We start from the raw sequence: 25,287 nt of genomic DNA, 5'->3' as shown, positions 1-25,287 counted from the left end.
AGGGTGTAATACCAAGAAGCACAGTTTATTGGGGGTCACCAGAGAACCAGTGTCCTCCTGCATTAGCATTTGTTGATTTATTCAAATGATGTGCAGTATATTTGTTATGAAGCATAGGATGCCATGAGGGTATGTAAATGTTAGGAAAGGGAAGGGTAATTTTCCCTGAGAAAGAGATGTTTGAATTAAGAATTAAAGAATAAGAGAAGTAGTGGAGTGATGGACAAGGGAAGAGATGCATTTCAGGAGGTGACCCTGAAGTGGGAGAAAAGCATGCTTCAAGGGGAGTAGTGTATGTGAGAAAATGAAAGTAGGCAAAGTGACTACAATACAAAAGCTAGGACAAGAGCTATGTGAAATGGGACTGAAAAGGAAAATGCAGCCAGAGCACATATGGCCTTGTCAACCTTGACAAGAATTTGTCTGAACAATAGACTACCACTGAAGGGTTTGAGGGATTAGATGGGAATGATGGCAAATAAGCAGGATGACAATTTGTAAAAATGTAGCCTCTGCATGGAGAATTAACTTGACAATGAGTGAATGTAGAAAGACAGATTCAGAGATCACAGGAGTTTAGGTGAGATGTGATGGTGGAGAAATGTGGAGATTGAGAAAATAAGATATTTAGGAAGCAAGCAGTAGACTGTACCTGGTTTGCTATGGTGAGGTGGTGGTGGGTGGAAAGGGAGAAGAAAAAGTGAAGAATGGGTTTCTTTGCAGAACTCCATGAGCAGTGGTACCTTTTGTCTATATCTATGTCTACGTCATCTATGTATGTTTGTGTGTATATGTATCTGTTTGTCTCTTCAGGAAATGAAGTGCTACTGTGGAAAGCGGGAGAGACAGTCAATTTGGAATGTATTTGGAATTTGTATGTATTTAATTTTAAATGATTTTAAGAAATTCAAGAAGAGACCTTGAATTGGATCCAAGAGTTTGGATCTCAGAGAAGTCCAGTTTGGACGTTAAATTTGTGCTTGGTTGTTGGTGATTGAACCTGAGCACAAATGAGATCACTTAGAGAGAGACAGTAAACTCAAAAGAGATGGTGACATCAGACTGGGCCTTGAGTAAATGAACTTTTCAAAGCTTGTGTTGAAGAACTTGAACAGGAAGACTGAGAATGTGGGGAAATCTAGAGGAATGTGATATCACAGATGCTAAAGAGAGAGTTTCAGAGAAGGAGGGATTGAATAGCGATGTTAAATGCTGCAGAAGAGTCAAATAAGAGGAAGAATGACAAATGTCAGTAAATGTAATGGGTAGAATGTAATTGGTAGAATGAAGAGTGAGAAAACAGTGAGGAAAGAAAGACAGATAATGAATATGACTCTTATAGGAGATTTAGCTATAAATGGGAGAGAAATAAAACATGATTTTACAGTGATGTGCAATTTTGGAAGGATAAGAGATAGTGGGTAGAAGAGAGAGTAGGGGAGAACAGCTGGAAGGGTTCGTTTTAGGAGACATACAGTTTCTCTCTAATAATCGAGTTAACTACTTAAGCACTCACTCCAAAGGAGCTACCCTTTCAAAGACTATATTTTTAAATTATTTTTTCATGTTTTTATTTCCTAAAGAGCAGGAATAAAGGTAACAAATGACATTTATAATTATCAAGAACTGTGAAGGAACTTGGTTTTACCAACTTGTTATCTAAGATGTTAGCTACTTGCAGGAATGTTGTAACAAGGCAAAGACAAAGGCCTTTATTACTCGCAGCACTGCAAATGATCTGAGCTTTATATTTGTGTCAGTTACTCTCTTCCCAAGTTCTGTGGAGGCAAATGAAGCAGCCAAGTTGGCTGCTGCACACACACTGTGTTTGCATCACAGCTAAGGAACTCTGAGCTTCGGGAACCTGAATCTTTTATAATAGGCTACAGCAAACATGACTAGCATTTGCCCTGGAGGGATACATTACCTTTATTCTACTGGTACCTGCTTGTGTGCTAAGTCACTTCCGTTGTGTCTAACTCTTTGCAACCCAATGGACTGTAGCCTGCCAGACTCCTTTGTCTATGGGGTTCTCCAGGCAAGAATACTGGCATACTGGGTAATAAATGCACTTTCACTCTGATCTATAGGAAAATACTATCCCCTCTGTCTTCTTTTTTTTTTTTAGCAATATTTAAAAAAATTTATTGGAATGTAGTTGATTTAAATGTTGTGTTAATTTCTGCTGCTTAGAAAAGTGATTTAACTATACATGTAAATATATTCTTTTTCATTATGGTTTATCACAGGATTATTAAATATAGTTCCCAGTGCTACACAGCAGTACCTTGTTGTTTATCCATCCTATATATACTAGTGTATATCCATCCTATATATATTAATATATATAAATATTCTAGATATACTGTATATACTAGGCAAAGGAGAAAAGGAAAGATATACACATTTGAACGCAGATTGGGTATACCCATTCAAATATACCCATTTGAGTGCAGAGTTCCAAAGATTAGCAAGGAGAGATAGGAAAGCCTTCCTAAGTCAATGCAAAGAAATAGAGGAAAACAATAGAATGGGAAAGTCTAGAGATCTCAAGAAAATTAGAGATACCAAGGGCAAAGATGGGCACAATAAAGGACAGAAATGGTATGGACCTAACAGAAGCAGAAGATATTCAGAAGAGGTGCCAAAAATACACAGAACTATATACAAAAAAGATCTCCATGACCCAGATAATCACAATGGTGTGATCACCAACCTAGAGCCAGACATCCTGAAATATGAAGTCAAGTGGGCCTTAGGAAGCATCACTATGAACAAAGTTAGTGGAGGTGATAGAATTCCAGTGGAGCTATTTCAAATCCTAAAAGATGATGCTGTGAAAGTGCTGCACTCAATATGCCAGCATTTTTGGAAAACTCAGTAGTGGCCACAGGACTGGAAAAGGTCAGTTTTCATTCCAATCCCAAAGAAAGGCAATGTCAAAGAATGCTCAAACTACCACACAATTGGACTCATCTCACATGCTAGTAAAGCAATGCTCAAAATTCTCCAAGCCAGGTTTCAGCAATATGTGAACCATGAACTTCCAGATGTTCAAGCTGGATTTAGAAAAGGCAGAGGAACCAGAGATCAAATTGCCAACATCTGTTGCATAATAGAAAAAGCAAGAGCATTCCAGAAAAAAACATCTACTTCTGCTTTATTGACTATGCCAAAGCCTTTGACTGTGTGGACCACAACAAACTATAGAAAATTCTGAAAGACATGGGAATACCAGTCCACCCGATCTGCCTCTTGAGAAATCTGTATGCAGGTCAGGAAGCAACAGTTGGAACTAAACATGGAACAACAGACTGGTTCCAAATAGGGAAAGGAGTACATCAAGGCTGTATATTGTCACCCTGCTTATTTAACTTAAATGCAGAGTACATCATGAGGAACGCTGGGCTGGATGAAGCACAAACTGTAATCAAGATTGCCAGGAGAAATATCAATAACCACAGATATGCAGATGACACCATCGTTATGGCAGAAAGTGAAGAAGAACTAAAGAGCTTCTTGATGAAAGTGAAAGAGGAGAGTGAAAAAGCTGGCTTAGAACTCAGCATTCAAAAAATGAAAATCATGGCATCCAGTCCCATCACTTCATGGCAAACTGATTGGGAAACAGTGGAAACAGTGGCATACTTTATTTTTGGGGGGCTCCAAAAATCACTGCAGATGGTGACTGCAGCCATGAAATTAAAAGATACTTGCTCCTTGGAAGAAAATTTATGACCCACCTAGACAGCATATTAAAAAGCAGAGACATTACTTTGCCAACAAAGGCCCATCCAGTCAAAGCCATGGTTTTTCCAGTAGTCGTGTATGAATGTGAGAGTTGGACTGTAAAGAAAACTGAGCCCCAAAGAACTGATGCTTTTGAACTGTGGTGTTGGAGAAGACTCTTGAGAGTCCCTTGGACTGCAAGGAGATTCAACCAGTCCATCCTAAAGGAAATCAGTCCTGAATATTCATTGGAAGGACTGATGCTGAAGCTGAAGCTCCAATACTTTGACCACTTGAGGCTGACTCCTTGACCCTGATGCTGGGAAAGTTTGAAGGCAGGAGGAGAAGTGGTCGACAGAGGATGAGATGGTTGGATGGCATCACCAACTCAATGGACATGAGTTTGAGTAAACTCTGAAAGTTGGCAACGGACAGGGAGGCCTGGCGTGTTGCAGTCCCTGGGCTTGCAGAGTCAGACACAACCAAGAGACTGAACTGAACTGAACTGAACTGATATACTAGTTTGCATCTGCTAATCTCAAACTCCCAGTCTTTCCCTCTTCCATCCTTGGTAACTACAGGTTTGTTGTCCATGTTTGTGAGTCTTTTTCTGTTTCATAGATAAGTTAATTTGTGTGATATTTTAGGTTTCACATACAAGTGATATCATGTGGTATTTGTATTTCTCTTTCTGACTGACTTTAAATATGATAATCTCTAGTTGCTCTATGTTGCTGCAGAGGGCATTATTTTATTATTTTTATGACTGGGTAATAGTCAATTGTATATACAGATCACATCTTCTTTATTTATCTGTCAGTGGACATTTAGGCTGTTACCATGTCTTGGTTATTGCTGCTATGCACATAGGGGTCCATGTATCTTTCGAATTATAGTTTTATCCAGGTATAAATCCAGGAGTAGGATTGTTGGATCATATAGTAACTCTATTTTTAATTTTCTTTGAGAAACTTCTATACCTTTTTCCTTAACAATTGTACCACCTTGTACTCTCATCAAGAGTATAAGAAGTTTCCCTTTTCTCCATGCCCTCTCCAACATACATTTATAGACTTTTTAATGATGGTCATTCTGATCTGTGTGGGGTGGTACCTCAGTTTAGTTTTGATTTTGATTTCTCTAGTAATTAGCAATGATGATAATCTTTTCATGTACCAATCAGACATTTGTATGTCTTCTTTGGAGAAATGTCTACTTAGGTCTTCTGCCCATTTATTGATTGGGTTGTTTATTTTTTGTTTTTGAGTTGTAGGATCTCTTTGTTGGAAATTAATCGCTTGTCAGCCACATCATTGCAAATATTGTCTCCCAGTCCAGATGGTCAGTATCAAAACCAGATTGATTATGTTCTTTGCAGCCAAAGCTGGAGAAGCTGTATACAGTCGGTAAAAACAAGACCTGGAGCTGACTGTGGCTCATATCATGAGATCCTTATTGCAGAATTCAGGCTTAAATTGAACAATGTAGGGAAAGCCACTAGGCAACTCAGGTATGACCTAAATCAAACCCCTTATACAGTGGAGGTGATGAATAATTTCAAGGGATTAGATCTGGTAGATAGAGTGCTTGAAAAACTATGAATGGAGGTTCATAACATTGCACACCAGGCAGTGACCAAAACAATTCCAAAGAAAAAGAAGTGGAAGAAGGCAAAGTGGTTGTCTGAGGAGGCTTTACAAATAGCTAAAGAAAGAAGAGAAACAAAAAGCAAGGGAGAAAGGGAAAGATATACCCAAATCAATGCAGAGTTCCAGAGAAAGGAGAGAAGGGAGAGATAAGAAGGCCTTCTTAAATGAACAATGCAAAGAAATAGAGGAAAACAATAGAATGGGAAAGACTACAGATCTCTTCAAGAAAACTGGGAGATCAAGGGAACATTTCATGCAAAGATGGGCACAATAAAGAACAGAAATGGTAAGGATCTAGAAGCAGAAGAGATTAAACAGACCCCCATAGACTGTAGCCCACCAGGTTCCTCCATCCATGAAATTTTCTAGGCAAGAGTACTAAAGTGGGTTGCCATTTCTTTCTCCAGGGGATCTTTCCGACCCAGGGATCAAACACAGGTCTCATGCATTGCACATAGAAGCTTTACCATCTGAGCCACCAGGGAATCATTAAGAGATCAGGAAGAGGTGGTAAGAATACAGAGAACTATACCAAAAACTTCTTAATGATCTGGGTAACCACAGTAGTGTGGTCACTCACCTAGAGCCAGACATTCTGGAATATGAAGTCACATGGGCCTTAGGATGCATTACTATGAACGAAGTTAGTGGAGCTGATGGGATTCTAGCTGAGCTACTTAAAATCCTAAAAGATAATTCTGTTAAAGTGCTGCACTCAATATGTCAGCAGATTTGGAAAACTTAGCAGTGGCTACAGGACTGGAAAAGATCAATTTTCATTTCAATCCCAGAGAAGGACAATAACAAAGAATGTTCAAACTACCACCCAATTGCACTCATTTCACATGCGAGCAAAGTAATGCTCACAATGCTTCAAGCCAGGCTTCAACAGTATATAAACAGAGAACTTCCAGATGTACAAGTTGTGTTCAGAAAAGGCAAAGGTCAAATTGCCAGCATTCAATGAATAACGGAGAAAATAAGGGAATTCCAGAAAAATATCTAATTCTGCTTCATTGACTATGTTAAAGCCTTTGACTGTGTACATCACAACAAACTGTGGAAAACTCTGAGATGGGAGTACCAGACCACCATACCTCTCTCCTGAGAAACCTGTATGCAGGTCAAGAAGCAACAGTTAGAATTGGATATGGGACAGCTGACTGGTTCCATATTGTGAAATGAGTATGACAGGTCTGTATATTGTCACCCTGCTTATTTCTATGCAGAGTACATTGTGAGAAATGCTGGGCTGGATGAATCACAAGGTGGCATCAAGAATGCCAGGAGAAATAGTAATAACCTCAGATATGCAGATAATACCACTCTAATGGAAGAAAGTGAAGAGGAACAAAAAAGCCTCTTGATGAGGATAAAAGAGGAGAGTGAAAAAGCTGGCTTGAAACTCAACATTCAGAAAACTAAAATCATGGCATCAGGTCCCATCATTTCATGGCAAATAAAAGGGGAAAAAGTGGAAGCAGTGAGAGATTTTATTTTCTTGGACTCCAAAAATCACTGTGGATGTTGACTGCAGTCATGAAGTTAAAAGACCCTTGCTCCTTGGAAAGAAACCTATGACAAACCTAAATAGCATATCAAAATGCAAAGACATCACTTTGCTGACAGAGTACGTATAGTCAAAGCTGTGGTTTTTCCAGTAGTCGGGTTCAAATATGAAAGTTGAACCATAAAGAAGGCTAAGTGCTGAAAAATTGATGCTTTTGAGTTATGGTGTTGGAGAAGACTCTTGAGAGTCCCCTGGATTGCAAGGAGATCAAACCAGTCCAAGGAAATCAACCCTGAATATTCATTGGAAGGACTAATGCTGAAGCTGAAACTCCAATACTTTGGCCACTTATAAGAAGAGCTGACTCACTGGAAAGACCCTGATGCTGGGAATGATTGAAGGCAAAAGTAGAAGTGGGTGGCAGAAGATGAGGTGGTTAGATAGCATCACTGACTCAATAGTTATGGATTTGAGCAAACTTCAGAAGATAGTGGAGGACAGAGCCTGGCATGCTTTAGTCCATGGGGTAGCAAAGAGGTGGATACAACTTAGTGCCAGAACAACAGCAACAATTAGTTTCCTTTGCTTTGCAAAGGTTTATAAGTTAGATTAGGTCCACTTGTTACTTTACTTTCATTTTTGTTGCTTTGGGAGACTGACCTAAGAAAACGTTGGCACAATTTATGTCAGAGAATGGCTTGCCTATATTCTAGGAGTTTTATAGTGTTATGTCTTATATTTAAGTCTTTAAGCTATTTTGAGTTTATTTTTGTTTATGGTGTTGAGGGTGTGTTCTAACTTAATTGATTTACATGTGACTGTCCAACTTTTCCAACATCACTAGCTGAAGAGACCTTTTCCCCATTGTATATTCTTGCTTCCTTTGTCAAAAGTGAATTGATTGTTCATAGGTGTGTGGGTTTATTTCTGGGTTCTCTATTCTGTTCCACTGGTCCATGTGTCTGTTTTTGTGCCAATACCATGCTGTTTTGATTATTGTAGCTTTGTAGTATTGTTTGAAGTCCAGAAGGATTATGCCTCCTGCTTTGTTCTTTTTCATAAGGATTGTTTTGGCAATTCTGGGTCTTTTATGGTTCCATATAAATTCTAGGATTATTTGTTCTAGTTCTGTGAAAAATGTCTTTGGTAATTTGATAGTATTCTTTTCTACTAAAGTGAACGTTACTCTGGCCACCTGATGTAAAGAGCTGATTCATTGAAAAAGACCCAAATTCTGGTAAAGATTGAGGGCAGGAAGAGAAAGGGGTGACAGGGGATGAGACAGTTGTATAGCATCACTGACTCAATGGACATGAGTTTGAGCAAATTCCAGAAGGGAGTGAAGGACCAGGAAGCCTGGTGTGCTATAATCCATGGAGTCGCAGAGTCAGACAAAAGTTAATGACTGAACCACTCTCTACTAAGGCTGTTTGCTATATAAGCATTCTTAAAAAGATAGTTCTAAGCCTAATTTTTCAGAGTATTTGCTAAGATGTGCAGAAAGTTGGGAGACTTATAGTGAACTGTTTCCTAACCACATTATTAATAGTTAGCATTTATGGGCATTTCCTATGTTCCAGGCTGTAGATTATATTTATTTTCTACTCCAACATTCACAATAGACCTTTAAAAAACTACTAATTGGCTTGGTCTGTAATAAAAATGTATCATAGACTGGTATCTCACAAAACAGAAACTTATTTCTACAGTTCTAGAGATATTAAGTTTAATTTCAAGATATTAATAGAATTGCTTCTTATTGAGACCTCTCCTCTTGACTTGTAGATGGCTACCTTTCACTGTGTCCTCACATGGCCTTTCTTCTGTGTGCCTGTCTTTCTGGTTTCTCTCTCTCTCTCTCTTTTTTTAATAAGGATTCTAGTCCTGTTAGATTAGAACCTCATTCTTAGGACCTCTTTTAAAGTTAATTACCTGTTTAAAGGTTCTGTCTTCAAATACAGCCACAATAGGAGTAAGGCTTCAACATAAAAGTTTTATGGGAATGCAATTCAGCTCATAACAAGTATTATTAAATGCTAATAATTACTTAACTATTTTACAGGTGAGAAAACAGAGGCTTAGAGAAATTAAGAAATTTTAACAAGGTCACACAAATCAAAGTGATAGAATGGGATATGAACTGAGCTCCTGACATCTCACTATCCTACATAGGTAGAATGAAAATGATGTATTTTTCAGTATTTCAGGGGGGAAATTGATTTCTTAGCCTTTGGATCAGAACCACTGGTCTTGTGAAAGAGCATTATAGCATGAGCCACAGTTTATTAGCCAGATTGACTGCCTGGCTTCCTCCCTATTTCTCTCTTTCCTTCCTTTCTCCACACAATCATTTATTCAGATGTTAAAAATATGCTTATTTAATTCCACTATGGCTTCCCAGGTGGCCCTAGTGGTAAAGAACCTGCCTGCCAATGCAGAAGACATAAGACACATGGATTTGATTCCTGGGTCGGGAAGATTCCCCTGGAGGAGGGCATGACAACCCACTCCAGTATTCTTGCCTGGAGAATCCCATGGACAGGGGAGCCTGGCAGGTTATAGTCCATAGGGTCGCACAGAGTTAGACACAACTGAAGCTACTTAGCATGTAAACATGGCCGGTTACTGGTCTAGGTGCTAGGGATCCATCGATTAACAAAATAAGCTCCCTGACTTCATGAACAGTACACCCTTGTTATTGTGTGAAAGATTTTTCACTATCCCACTTAACATACTCCCAGTTCTTTAATATTTATATTTTCTGTACAACTGAAAGAGAAAGGGAACTATTTACCAAATGTCAACCATAGATTAAGCACATCCACTTATCTCACTTAATAACTGATGAATGACCTGTTAGCACAGACTGGTGACTGTCCCATTTAAAGTATGGCTATGGAAACATATTTTCTCTGTGGTTGATCAAAGGAACTTTGACTGCAAACTCAAGAGTTTAGATGTAATGATGTGTCTATGAATCATGCACACATGTATATGTAGATCAATATATATCAATATATTTGTATGTTTTTCCCTCCTTGTGTCAAGTAGATAGATGGTTAGTCCCAAGAATGATTAGAAGGTATTGTAATACAGATTGCCATTTTAATTCCAGTCTTGGTTGGTGAGGTTGGAATTAATCAGTATACAGGAAGAATGTCTTTGGTTTGAGAGCATCAGATAGTATTGGTGATAAAGAGACTTTGGGGGGAAATGACAACAGAACCAAAAATCAGTACCACTCCTAAAGTTATGTTCAGATTTGGGGAAGCCCATTCAGCCTTATTTTTTCTGATTTCAGCCTGCTAGAATTTCTTCTAGTTATTGGTATCAGTAGAGGTTTTGCCTGCATATGATTTTCTTTGCAGTATAAAAAAAGAATTATTTAACATATATTTGAAAGAAGAGAAGGTTTTTCTCGATTGAAAAAATTAAATGGCTGCATTTCAAGGTGAGTAAGTGAGTGAATGAGTGAAGTCGCTCAGCCGTGTCCGACTCTTTGCGACACCATGGACTGTAGCCTACAAGGCTCCTCTGTCCGTGGAATTTTCCAGGCAAGAGTACTGGAGTGCGTTGCCATTTCCTTCTCCAGGGGATCTTCCCAACCCAGGGGTCGAACCCAGGTCTCCCCCATTGCAGTCAGACGCTTTCCCATCTGAGCCACCAAAGAAGCCCTTGCATTTCTATATTTATATATTTTCTATCAGGAGTCAAGGCACAGTGCATTCAGGCTAACATTTTTTTTGTGAAGTTTGATTCTAACTGGGCCTTTCCTTTGAGTTTTCTGGGGCACCATGTTTTATTTATTTGAGCAGCTATGATTTGGGATGCATGATTCACTGTTACTTTATTATTACAGCTCTCCTCTCTTGAAGTCTAATATTTTGTTTATAGTCCACAACCGGGGATTAGCAAGTTAAACTTCATTTTCACCATATGTGACAGGGATAAAAAGAAAGATTTCTTAGCATAGTCACTTTATAGAACTCTTTTCATGTCCATAAAAGCATAGTAACATTAGTTAGTCCATAGGCTGTTATTTTTTCTTTTTAAGAAATAGTCACTTTCTTTGAGTTATTTAAAAAAAAGATTTGAGGTTTGTATTCAAACAGGTAAAATTTATGTTTAGGCTATTTTATCTTTATATGTTTTATTATTATCATTTTTGGCTGCTCTGTGCATGGCATGTGGCATGTGGCATCTTAGTTCCCCAACCAGGAATTGAACCCATGTTCCCTGCAGTGGAAGCATGGCATCTTAACCACTGGACTGTCAGGGAAATTATTATATTTTAAATTTACTATTGTTAAACTTTTTAAAGGCAATTTTCAATTTTCACATCCTTATAAATGATTCATTTAAATTCCTCATTGTATGTTGCAAGATACTTGGCAAATAAACATTTAAAGTGGAACTTCACTCAACATACACGACTATAGCCAAAACCTCACTCAACATACATGTCTGTAGTCAAAATTTGATATACTAAAAATAAAGTTTTTTCGGAATGTAGTTACAACTATAGAATTGTATTTGTTGCAGTTTAAAGGCAAATATTGAGGAGTCAATTGCAGAGTAATTAAGAGCATAAACTCTAAAAAAGATTACCTAGATTAGATTACCTCTTTCATTCTGTGACCTCCTGCAAATTGCTTAATCTCTCCATGCCTCAGTTTCTTCATCTGTAAAATGGAAAGAATAATCTGACCTATATTATACAGTTTTTATTGTATTTAAATAAAGTATTACGTTTAAAGCAATTTTAGGTACCAATTAAATAAAAGGTAGCCTTTAATTACTGCTATTATGAAGTAAAGCCCCAGAGAGTGCCCTTGTTAGATGTCAGTGAAGTGAGGAGTTGGGTTCTCAGCTTTTCAGGCCTAGTGATTCACTTTTACCATGGCTCCTAGATTTAATCAGCCCAAGTCTCTGAGAGAAGGAATTGAGCAAACTCATGAGTGACTAATGGAGCAATCAGAAGCACCATTTTTAAAAGTGACAGAAAAATTATTTTGAAGCCATTACTGAGGTGATTTTTTTTTTCCCCATGAAATCCCTTTTACCTATAATTCTATTTGTCTCTTCCATCTAGACCTTGGTTTCTATGACTCAGAGAAGGGAGGCTCCAGTAGACCACAGAGGAGGAAAAAACTTACTAATAGTCTTTGAAGTTTGAATTCTCAAGCCTATCATAAATACTAGGCAAGCAAAAAAATTCATTCGATCAAATCTTTTGTGGCCTAGTTGTTGGATAAATATAAATATTTTTTTGCTTTGGGTAGAAAAAAGAGCTAAGGAAGATGGAAATGTATTAAACATGGGTGTTTTTCCCTGAAAAGAAGTTCTCTGCTCTGAAGCCTACTGCAAAGCTGAGCTCTGAGGAGGTGGTGGTACAAATCCAAGATTAATTTGGGACTCCAAGAGCAGTTAGGACCTGTGACTTGTTTTGCAGATGGATTTCCTCGTGTGCTGGGACGGCATAACACCAGTTGACTAGGGATGATGGTATGGCATGACCTAATGTGGTATGTCAAGGAGTTTGCGTTAACCACCTTGAGTTTCTTATGACTCTCAGAGTGACTTGGAAAAATCTTGTCATTTTTCTCCCAACCCAAATTAAAAGTGGCAACAATTTTTTTTTTTTTTTTTTTTTTGCTACTTTCCATTAAGAAGCAGAGACTAATTCCCTTCTCCTTGAATGTGGGCTAATCTGGTGGCGTGGTTGACCAATGGAATGCATCAGAAGTGAGCTTCTGTGAGTTTTAAGGTCAGATAACAAGTTTTGCAACTTTCACTGGGATCTCTTAGAATGTTCTCTCAGGGGAAAGTCAGTTGCATGCAGTCTGATCATCTTGCTGGAAAACCTATCTAGAGAAGTCTTGAGACTTCTTGGATAGTGAAAGGGGCCCCATGGACTGTAGCCTACAATGAATGCTCCTCTGTCCATGGGATTTTCCAGGCAAGAGTTTTGGCATGGGTTGCCATTTCCTTCTCCGGAGGATCTTCCCAACCCAGGGATTGAACCTGGGCCTCCTGCATTATAGGCAGATGCTTTACCATCTGAGCCACCAGGGAAGTCCGAAAGGGGCCCAGCTAAGCCCAATCTGCCCTCTCTTTCCACCAAGACAACAGGTATGTGTCTAGCCATCAGTCACATAGCACCAAATATTAATAATCCTAGGGGAGGCAGCCCACCCAGCCCTTGAAGATATGACCCACATGTCATAAACATGATAAAATGATTATTGTTGTGAGCCACTAAGTTTTGGATTGTTTGCTCCATCACAGTAGATAACCAGTACTTTTTCACATGCCCTCAGAATTACACAAAGCAAGTGGATGAACTGTATAACTTTAGCCTGAAGAAACCTCTTGGATTTACAGCCTGACCTGTGTGAAGATGCTTATGCAATCCCTATCTACAAAAGATTTTGTGGGGAAGGATTTTTATTCCTAAGTGTTAACAGGGAAAAAAACCCATTCATTTTGCTCAGTCACAGCCAACATTAGCAGGGACAAAATCTGACCAAGAAGCAAACATTAATGCTGCCATGATTGTGTTTCTAGAGTTGTACAACATGGTGGCTCTGCCACCCACTCATTCATTCTCCAAGACTTAGATACCACACACATCAATGGAAGGAGGGAATGTGGTGAACCTCGATTTCACTGGGAAAATCTTCATATGACACAGAAACCATGATTTGACTGAAAAATATCTTGAAGTGACTAAGTTTGTTATTTGTCACTCAGAAAAATGGGGTTTAAAATATCAATTCAGTCGTCATAGAAAAATGAAACTAGGTTGTTTTTTTTTTTTTAGCACAATTGCAGCTTGTGAAATCAATATGTTACAGGAATTAAATATATGAAACACTATGGGTAAGCCAATTAGAATATGTTTGTTATCTGATTAGCTTATCTCTTCCTTCCTGGGTCCATTTATTCTTTTACAGTGGGAACTGTTCCTTTTGTTGTGATCAGAACACCTGGGTCTGCTCCAGTGTATAGTCTTGCTGAGAAATGAAATTAGTCTTTAGGCTATTTGGTTATTATGGGTCTGACCAAAAGTAAAAGGAGTTCTGTTATTTAGGCCATGGTGACCGACCTGATGACCCACGTCTGCCCCGCAATAGAGGGACCTCTTTAGTGATCAGAATGCCTGTTCTGTGCCCTGCCCCCAGTCAGCATTGTTCTCTTCTATATACATGAAGTAAATTAAATTCCGACTCCCTGTTTGTCTTGCTTCTCCTCCTAATGAGACCATTCCACCAGTAATGGCAAGTTTAATCTATAGATATGTTTATACTGTTAATTAAGTTATGCCCAAGGCCTGCCTGCTTTTGCCTTTGGAACCTAATACCGCTAACGGGCTCTTTCCTCAGATAGCAGATTTAATTTATCATGTGTTGATTTTACTAATTTAACTCATATCTCCCTGTTGCTTTGATGTTTTGTCTAAGAGCCTCACTCTATTTCCATCTAGTCCTGTAAGACTTAGTGCAATGAGAAGTGCATTGAGCAAGGAAAATCCCAATAAATAAAAAATGAGAATTATGATGCATTTTTATCTTAGGAAATTAAAGGAAGGGAAACTTTTAAGATCTCATAAATTTCTATACCTAGTAATTGAACTATAGATTGTCTTGTACAATTTATAAGTCCTGTGATTGAAAGAACTTGGAGTTTCAACCCCAATTGTAGTTTTTACAGGAAAAACATGCTCATTTGTTCACTAATCTATTAATTCAACATTGATTAACCCTGATTAGAATCATGCTTCAGTCTGTGAAAGAAGCATGAATAATACAAAAAATGATTTTCTTCTTTTTCTTTTAATTTATATCTGTGTGAGATGATGGATGTTCAGTATACTATGAAAACCATTTCATGATGTATGTAAGTAAAATTGTGAACTTCTTAAGTAGTATTGCATGTCAGTTATATCTCAATGAAACTGGAAGAACAAATATATAAAAGATAAGGCACACGATAAAGCACATGAAATGCTCAACATAGTTGGATAGAGTGAAGTCTAAATTAAAACCCCAATGAAACGCTACTGCATACCTACTAGAATGACTAAAGCAAAAGACTGATGATACCAAGAATTGGCAAAGATATTGAACAACTGTGACTCTGCAAGTGTAAAACAGCACAACCGCCTTGGAGAATTCTCAGTATCACTTAAAAGTTGAACATAAATTTATTCTATGATCCAGAAATTGCACTTCTATATTGTACTCATTATGTACATCATAAATTACAACTTAATGGCTTAAACGAGCTTCCCTGGTGGCTCAGTGGTAAAGAACCCACCTGCCAATGCAAGAGACTTGGGTTCCATCCCTGGGCAGGAAGATCCCCTGAAGGAGGAAGTGGCAAACCACCCCAGTACTCTTGCCTGGAGAATCCCATGGACAGAGGAGCCTGGCGGGCTGCAGTCCAGGGGGTCACAAAAGTCGGACAGGACTGAGTGACCAAGCATCCACACAGCATGCAGTGGCTTTTGAGTAAGTGTAAGTGTTAGTCGCTCAGTCGTGCCTGACTCTTTCGACCCCATGGGCTGCAGCCCACCAGGCTCCTCTGCCCATGAGATTTTCCAGGCAAGGATACTGGAGCGGGCTGCCATTTCCTTACGTAGTTTCTGAGGGTTAGGAATTCAGAGTAGGCTTAACTGAGTGGTTTGCTTCGGGGTCTCTTTTGGTTTCAATTAATGTGGCAGCCAGGACCACAGTCACCTGAATGCTGGATGGGGCTGGGGGCTCTGCTCTACGGTGGCATACTCACAAGACTGACAAGATGAAAATGGTGACCGGCAGGTGGCTTCAACTCCTTGCCATTCGGATTCTACCATATTGCTACTTGAGTATCTTCCTGGCAGCTGGTGTCCCACCAGAGTGAATGATCTGAGAGAGCAAAGTGGCAGCTTTTATGTCCTAGCCTTTGTAGCCATACTTTACACCTTTTTGCAGTATCTTGTTGACTGCATATATCAGCCCTATTCAGTGAGTGGTATATATGTGTGTATGTGGCAGGGAGGTGTGCAACTGCATAAGAGGCTAGGTGTGAGGAAGCAAGGATCATTGGGTACCATCTTGGAGGCTCTCTACCACATTAGGTGTTTATTCCAGAGAAACAAAAATAGACATCTGCAAAAAACATTATGCAAGAATCTTCATAGGAGTTTATTTACACTCCTCAAACTGGAAACAGCCCAGATGTTCATCAGCAAGAATCTCGATAAACAAACTGGTATATTCACACAGTAGATACAATTCAACAATAAAAGGAACTAACTACTAATAAATGCAAAAATATTTTGCTAAGTAAAAGAAGAAATGTCCATAATGTATGATCCCCTTTATATGCAATTCTAGAATAGGCAAAACTCGCCTAAGGTGATATAAATCTGATCAGTGGTTGCTTCTCACAGGAGCAGGAGGTAGAATGACAGGGGATAGCTATAAAAAAGCTCTCCAGGTAATGAAGCCCTCCTGCCAAACTTGTGAGAAGCAATTCAGCAAGCACACTTATGTTGTGGAGATTTCACTGTTGATAAATTATACCTCAATAAAAAATATAAGGCATAATCCAAGGATCACAGGAGAAATATGAACAAATGATAAGTTTAAATTGATGAGAGAAATTAATACAGAATAGGGAAATGTTAATGGGGAAAGTATTAATCTTTAATAAGTCAAAACAGTAATTGTAGATAATTTTAATAAAAAATTAAATTTATTATTTTGTGTTAATAAGTCCCATCATTTGGAGTAATTGACTTATTTCTTTTTGGTCTATTTTCCAGTCTTTCATACACTTAAAAAATCAATAGTAACATTTCATATATGAAATTTTGTAAACTGATTACATGTGTTTATCATTGGTTGGTGACAGTATAAATAGCTCCCAAGACTATTAAATTCTTTTAAAATATTATTTTCAATTGCTACATGTCCTTGTAGGACATTTGGGTTGTTTCTCATTATTTAAGTAATACAATGGAGTTCTCTTTAAAGATTTTTCTTTAGTATTGCTTTCTCTGTAATTTAATTCCTTTATGAGGAGTTAAATTTTTGTGTATATCTACTAATAATGTATAAAAGGACATTTCACCATACTTTAGTTGGGTAATAAGTATTTTGAACACTTTGATCATGTGTTTCTTAATCCTTGTAATTGAGAAAATGGCAATTGAACTGGGCCTTGAAGAATGAATAGCATGAATAGCATTTTAAATGTCAATTGGGTTTCAAAAGTCAAAGCTAGGGAAAGTTATTTCTACAGTGTTTGTGGCATGGCAAGCAAAGTCATGCAATGCCAAACTCATGGAATTGCAAGTAGTTTAATACAAAAGCTTGGAGTAGTGGGTCTCAATCTTGGCTACACAAGAGTATCACTTAAGGGTAAAACAAACAAACAAACAAACAAACCAATGTAGACCAATAAACTTACACTGTCGGTACAGAGCTCAGGCATTAGCAGGTCTAAAACTTCTCAGGCGATTTCAATGAGTCAGCAAAACTGAAAACCACTGGTGTAGAGTGCAGCAGAATGGGATAGGATGCAATTATAGATGAAATTGAAAAGATGGAGACCAGATGTAGCAAGGCATCATACTCTGGGACAAACTGCCTAGAAAATACACTTTCTAGGGAGTTTAGCAGATGATGTTAGTGTTCTTCACTCATCACATAGGCGTCGTTTACCTTTCACATGTACTCATGTGGTGTTACTTCCAGCAAACTGCTATCACTTGTAATTCCTTGTGGACAGGCTGCTCTCACACTGCCTGGGCTCCTCTTTCCCCTTGACAAGATCTGGAAATGTCTGGCATTGTTCACAGGGCACAGTCCTTAAGCTCTGATTGATGTGATGGGATGCAAATAATCCTGCTTCCTCTCCCCTGATCAGGACAATTCTGAAGGGTGATTCTTCCACAAACTTTTTACCAACCAGGAGAGGGTGAGCTTGTGATAGAAGTCATCCTATGCACCACTTCCTTCACAAAGAAGTTCTCTGAAAGCAATGTCAGTTGAAATAAACAGTTGGCTTAGTCACTCAGCTGCAAGCACCTTATGTCATTGTAGACCAGATGGTTTTTAGACCCCAGGGATCTGCACACACACTTTAAATGGACTGACTTGAAAAATAAACGACCCAATCAAAAAATGGGCCAAAGAACTAAACAGACATTTCTCCAAAGAAGACATACAGATGGCTAACAAACACATGAAAAGATGCTCAACATCACTCATCATCAGAGAAATGCAAATCAAAACCACAATGAGGTACCATTACACGCCAGTCAGGATGGCTGCTATCCAAAAGTCTACAAGCAATAAATGCTGGAGAGGGTGTGGAGAAAAGGGAACCCTCTTACACTGTTGGTGGGAATGCAAACTAGTACAGCCACTATGGAAAACAGTGTGGAGATTTCTTAAAAAACTGAAAATAGAACTGCCATATGACCCAGCAATACCACTTCTGGGCATACACACTGAGGAATCCAGATGTGAAAGAGACACGTGCACCCCAATGTTCATCGCAGCACTGTTTATAATAGCCAGGACATGGAAGCAACCCAGATGCCCATCAGCAGATGAATGGATAAGGAAGCTGTGGTACATATACACCATGGAATATTACTCAGCCGTTAAAAAGAATTCATTTGAATCAGTTCTAATGAGATGGATGAAACTGGAGCCCATTATACAGAGTGAAGTAAGCCAGAAAGATAAAGAACATTACAGTATACTAACACATATATATGGAATTTAGATAGATGGTAGCGATAACCCTATATGCAAAACAGAAAAAGAGACACAGATGTACAGAACAGACTTTTGAACTCTGGGGGAGAACGTGAGGGTGGGATGTTTTGAAAGAACAGCATGTATATTATCTATGGTGAAACAGACCACCAGCCCAGGTGGGATGCATGAGACAAGTGCTCGGGCCTGGTGCACTGGGAGGACCCTGAGGAGTCGGGTGGAGAGGGAGGTGGGAGGGGGGATCGGGATGGGGAATACGTGTAACTATATGGCTGATTCATGTCAATGTATGACAAAACCCACTGAAATGTTGTGAAGTGATTGGCCTCCAACTAATAAAATAATATTAAAAAAAAAAAAGAAAAAGAAATAAACACTCTATAATTATGGAAAAAAAAAAAAAAATAAATAAATGGACTGACTTCCACTGTCTCCAGAGAGCGCTGCGTTCATGTGCCAGTGTTACCCTCTCTGGATATACTTTTATTCTGCAGGCTTGCCTGGCCTCCTTCCTTTCCCTGTCCCGCTTCCTGCTTCCTGGATTTCCCACTCTTATTAATGTAAGTGACTCTCATATGACTCTCAGTGTCAGCTTTGCCTCCAGGGAACTCAATTAAGATAGGCAATGAGGAATATATTGGAAGGTAAAACCCATGCATTAAAAAGATCATTCTGAAGAATTATTTAGAAAAATGGATGAATTTAGGTAGGAAGTGAGATGGACTATCACAATATCCCATCAACCAGGAAATTCAGGAGTCAACCTCCTCTGTGACTTATAGTTTAAAAATATCCTTTCCTTGTCATTTTCAGAGCCCCTGCTTTAGTTTATACTCTCATTATTTTTGAGGTATAGAATCACAGGTCTGTATTTCATGATGTTAACTCAAGGACCATGCCGATGTATCTAGACTAGAAATAGTGAGTTCCTTACAATTTACAAACTAAAATTTCCTTTGTGAAAAATGTTTTTTCCTTTAGATTGTAGAGCTCACAGATTCTAAATTACGTTTGTAAAGAAACTTAGGTATACCTTGACTTAGGCAAGTAATTAAAGCTCCCTGGCCCTCAATTTTCTCACCTCTTGGATGAAGAAGAAGATGAAATGATTCCTAAAGTGAAAGTTGTTCAGTCGTGATGATTCCTAAAGCCTCTTTTAGTTCTGAAATATTATATTCAACAGAGGCCATTAGATTACATCAGTGAAAGAAGCATAGAACAGATTATTACAGTATCAGTTGTCACTTCTCAAAACAAATTGACAAAAATCACACACTTATTATAAGAACAATTCTCTCGGAAGCTAACCTATGCCCATTTTTCTTAATGATATGTTTACTGCCTCTAACTTTGCTTTGGAAATGGGTAACCATCTAATTGGGTTGATAAGGTCAGCATGCAGGAGGTTTGGAAAGAGATTGGATAATATTTGTGAGTGTGTATATTTGCCTAGACATGGTTTTTGTCATGTTTATTGTACTTTAATGATTAGCTAGAAATAATAAGGCTGCTGTGTATGCTGTTTTACTAATGTTCTGCCATTTATGGATTATTCTTAGGTAATTTAAAAATACAGAGAAAATATAATTATTTAAGAGTGCTTTTGGAAGAGGTGGATATATTTATACAATTAAATAGTAATTTAATAACACAATATTCCTCAAAACAGAGCTCACCAGTGTATACAGTTCATAGGAGGGCTTGTGAGGCTGGATGTGATGAGTTTTGTTTTCCTGTTTTTAAGGAAAATATGAATTCAACTTGGGGTGATTTTGTGGCTCAAGAAAGGTGATTTAACAATGTGTAAATGATTTCTGGTTATCAGTTTATCACATCTTGTCCCCTAACAACCCTGGAATATACTCAGATATTTCCCAGACTCTTGTGTTTCTCAGCTTAGTCAGGCAGAGTTCTGAGCTTCACAGTTGTATCACACAGACCCTCCACAAGAAATGATTGCAAGTCTATTCTGCTTTGGGCTTTTACGTCTGTTTTAGGTTCTTCAAGGAATACTTTCAAAATGATAAAACATGGAGAATTAGGATATGTTTGTAGCATTTTCTCAATTTGTTCTTTTTTTCCCCCTTAGATAAGATTTAATACACAGATAGGAAAGTGTGTAATTCTTTCACATACATTTTACATATATATATATGCACATACACATATACACACACACACTTATGTAGCTACTTCCTGGACTAAGATATAAAGCAAGATTTTAAAAAATTCCCTCTCTTTTTTTTCCAGTTAATTTTCCTCTATTCAGAGGTTATCACTGTTGTTAAACCCAAGCTCTTGTGCCCTATGCAAAGTGAGGCCAAATACAAAAACATTGGGATTTGGAGCAGAGGAGGATTTATTGTAAGGGTCAAGCAAGACCAACAGGCAACTCATGCTCAAAAAACCCAAATTCCTGGAAGAGTTTCAAGAAAGATCTTAAAGGAAAATTTGTGGAGAGAGCTGCAGGGTGTGTGTGTGTGTGTGTGTGTGAGAGAGAGAGAGAGAGAGAGACAGGCAGACAGACTTTCTTCTGATTAGCTGGTGGTGAGGTAAAAGGATGGTATTCTAAGAATCTCAGTCATCAGTCTTCTGGTTTCTGTAGAAGAATTCTGAGGTATGTATCAAACAGTGTTTTATATATGTATATAGCCATCCCTTGAGGAGGACTCAGGACCTTGTCTCTTGGCTACACTATTATTTCTTGACTGCCTTTCCTTTGTCTCTGCATTCCCTCACTTTGCTCATTAGTAACTGCTTGAATCTGCTCTTTAGTTCTTAGGGAAGACCTAGGAGGGTGAAGCCTTTTTCCTACAAATGAGAAAAAAGGGACACAGAAAGGCTTTTGTACTTGGAAGGGCCACACAGGATCCGGCTTGGCTTCATCACCATCCTTACTTCTCTCACTACAGCTTTGCTTGCTTGGCTTTTATTGCTGTGTAGTATTCTACTGATATTATTCTCATCTTGATGAGTATTTTCATTTTTCAGCTTTATGAATGACTGCTATGATTTTTAATGGGCATATGTACTCATTCTTTTATTGGTAGATATGACTAGAATTAGGATTGTACATTCATGAGGTAGGTGTGAGTTAGCATTAGCACTTGTGGCCAAATGTTTTTCCAAAGAGGCAGTACTAATTTTCATTTGCACCAACAATGTATGAGAGTCCTGTGTTTGTATGTATTAAGTCGATTCAGTAGTGTCTGACTCTTTGTGACCCAATGGACCTCTGTCCGTGGGATTCTCCAGGCAAGAATACTGGAGTGGGTTGCCTTGCCCTCCTCTGGGGGATCTGCCCGATCCAGGAATCAAACCTGTGTCTCTTATGTCTCCTGCATTTGCAGGTGGGTCTTTTACCTGGGAAGCCCTAATTCTTCTCTATTTGTGCCACTATGTGATATTGTCAGTGTTTTTAATTTTAGTCATTCTGGTGAATATCTGGTTGTATCTCTTAGTTTTAATTTTCATTTCCCTGACAAATAATGATGTTGAGTACCTTTCCATATAATTATTGGTCCTTTTGAAACCTCTTTTACAAAATCCTATTCAAGTATTTTAACCGTTGATTATATTGTATTCATTGCAATGTACTGTGACAAATATGTAAATGTATTTGTGTTTTCTTTTGATGAATAGATGTTCTTAATTTTAACAAAGTCCAATTTATCATTATTTTCTTCTATGGCCCATACTTTTGGTGTTTTGTTTTACTATATGACTTGAAAACCCAATAATTTCACAATGCATTTAATTTGATAAACTTTGGACTTCATTTTAAAGATAATAACTAGCTGTGAAATAGCGAAAATACATTGGACATTAACTATGAAGAGCGAGGCATTCTGTCTTTTCTAATTACTAAGTATGTACCTTGGGAAATACTTTAAGTCTTTTCCATCATTCATACTTTGGCAAACTAGTCAGGACTCAGTAGCAACTGACAGAATGGATGAATCTAGCTAAGAAAGAGTGACCTAGAAGGGGGGGCGGGGTACACCCTAGAAGGGCTGACTCAGTCATTGTTGGCACATGTGACCTTAGGAGCCCAGCCACCACAACGACACTCTTATCTCGGTTTTTCTCTGCATGGTGGCCTTTTTCTCACTGAGAGCAAATAGGAGCCAGAAACGTGGCAGCTGGCAGCTCCGAGCTCACAACACCCCAACTGAGCATCTCAAAGGAAAAAGGGATTGTTTCTCTGTCCCATTTATTCCACATCTATTAATAATAATCCTAGCGAAGGACTCTGGGTAGTCCTGAATCATCTATCTGCCCAGGGGAACAAAGGGGAGAGGAAAACCACTGTCATTAACCCCAGGATGAAATGAAAAAGGGAACAGTTCCCAGAAAGAAGTAGGTATGCTCTTGCCAAGAGAAAGATTAGGTGCTCCACAGACGCAGATAATAGATGTACAGTACAAAGGGAATGAAAACACTTCATTTGCAAGAGTTGGTTAAGAAAGTCTTAATCAGAGAATTATTTGAAAGTATTTGGAACAAGGGAGAGACATATTACTTATGTGCTGAAAATGAACTATAAGGGGGACCTCGAAAAGTTTTTTTCTTGCTCTCAGACCTGGAGCCCTAGGGAGGATCATGGCTGGCCTCAGCAAAAGCAGGAATCTAAGATACTGTTCCAGGCTCTTACTTGAAAGTGACTTTCATGGGTTTTCATTGTCAAAGTGGATCTGTTTTATACACATAAAAACAAAGCTCTGCCTTGATTCTTTCCCTTGATCAAGGGAGATAATCCTGACAGTAAAACATAGGACCTAGAATCTCCCAAATCTTCATCCCCAAATATATTGCTTTAGTAATTCAATGTTCAACCTTCTTCCTTTCCAACATGGATCTAGAATTCTTACAATTATTAATAATAGTATGTAGGTAACTGACAAATGTGTCAGATAGCAGCATGGGTGCTTTTGAATCATTGCCACTGGGAATTTTTGGGCTTCCCTGGTGGCTCAGATGGTGAAGAATCTACCTGCAATGCAGAAGATCTGGGTCCAATCCCTGGGTCGGGGAGATCTCCTGGGGAAGGGAATGGCTACCCACTCCAGTATTGTTGCCTGGAGAATGCCATAGATGAGGGGCCTGGTGGGCTATAGTCCACGGGGTCGTAAAGAGTCAGACATGACTGAGCAACTAGCTAATGCTTTCACTTTCACTTCAGGCAACTCATTGTCTCTTTAATTCCTATTTCTGTTCATAAAATATTTATCTTGGGATCTGTGATTCTCAAACTTTAACATGCATCAGAATCACGTGGAGAACTTGTTAAGCTACAGATCTGTTGGGCCCACTGTCCCAGATTTTATGATTTCATAGGTCTGGGATGGGGTCCCAAATTGGCATTTCTAAGTTCCTCATGATGGGCTGCTGTTGCTTGTCCAGGAACCACACCTTAACAACTAGATAAAAGATATATTCCTAAAAATGTGGGCATAAATAAGACTTTTATACATCATATTTTAACTCACTAGTGAAATCTGTAACTTGAAGAAACTGATTTTCCTTAGAAAATAAAAAGCCCTTGTTAAAAAAAAAAAAATAATGCTTCCCAGATAAACTTGGTAATTCTGATTTGCTTGAGGGTTGGGGTGAAGGGTAAATGTGTATATTAAATTAATCCCTTGGGGGTCATATAACCTGTAGAATGTATGAAACTAATTCTGTGATAGGTAGCTATAAGAGACTCACAGGAAAAGTTGCAAGTAACTTTCACCTCTGCTTTAAAATTCCTTATCTGTGCAACCTAATAGGATTTTCTGGTTCACTAGTTTGTTTTTCTTTTCTTTGCCTGTTCTTAATGTGTGTGTACCAGGAATTTGATGCCCCTAAACAGCATTTCCAACTGAGATTAAAAGGGCTGATGCTAAATCCTGCCAGCTCCAGACTTGGTCACCAGATGAGTCATAGAAACCGCTGCAACAGACTGAATCACACTGCTCTCCTTCCATCAGTCATGACCGAGGAATTGAGTTAGCCAAACTCAGAAATTAAAATCTGAAAACAAGGACTTTATTTTTCCATAGTAATGTTGGATCAGTATTGGCAAACAGAAGGCTGACAGTAGCGTGAAGGAGAAAGTAGAGATTCATCAGTAATAACTGCCTCAGGTGATGGCCTTGTTCACTTGGTACATTTCAGAGGATGCAAGGATAAGTGCTGCCTGGCCCTGGGGATCTCTGGGGTTTACAAACTGTGCTTCAGAAATTTTCTTTCTTCCTTAAAGACTTTGAGGTTTAAATGTCTGCCACTAAGTCTGACATCTGTTTGGAATGTGGTATTTTCTTCCTTCTAAGTAGGTATTTAAGATCAATAAGGGCAGCTATCTTCTATTCATATCCTGAAGGACTGTGAGCCATGGTTAAAATACCCGTAATATACCATGATAGTGTGGCAACTCTGCCAACATCACTGTTTCGTCCTTTCCCATTTGAACTTGTGCACTGACAGGTAAGTTTTAACTTTTCTCCAAGTGTGGAAAAATGGAACTACTAAAATGATGTCTGTAGTTGCACTAAATTAGTTTTTATTAAGTTTATTAAGAGTTCTCTGTGCCTTCTGTCTTCCTCCTCAGGGTCAGATGTGGGATACCTCCCTTTAAATC

The 25,287-nt window shown here is 38.6% G+C and overlaps 1 protein-coding gene and 1 non-coding gene across 4 annotated transcripts in view; one reads left to right on the top strand and one right to left on the bottom strand.

Moving 5' to 3' along the window:
- The window catches only part of PDE4D (phosphodiesterase 4D), a 1,548,416-nt gene that overhangs the window by 271,254 nt on the left and 1,251,875 nt on the right, over window positions 1–25,287 (top strand). The window lies entirely within an intron of this gene.
- TRNAY-AUA (transfer RNA tyrosine (anticodon AUA)) lies at window positions 12,892–12,963 on the bottom strand. Its single transcript has one exon. It is a non-coding gene; the product is annotated as a tRNA-Tyr (tRNA).

The sequence above is a fragment of the Muntiacus reevesi genome, chromosome 14 (genome assembly GCF_963930625.1).
Source record: "Muntiacus reevesi chromosome 14, mMunRee1.1, whole genome shotgun sequence".
In the NCBI taxonomy this organism is placed as follows: Eukaryota; Metazoa; Chordata; class Mammalia; order Artiodactyla; family Cervidae; genus Muntiacus; species Muntiacus reevesi.
The sequence above is the reverse complement of the archived record's forward strand: the minus strand, read 5'-3'. Positions and strand labels throughout refer to the sequence as shown.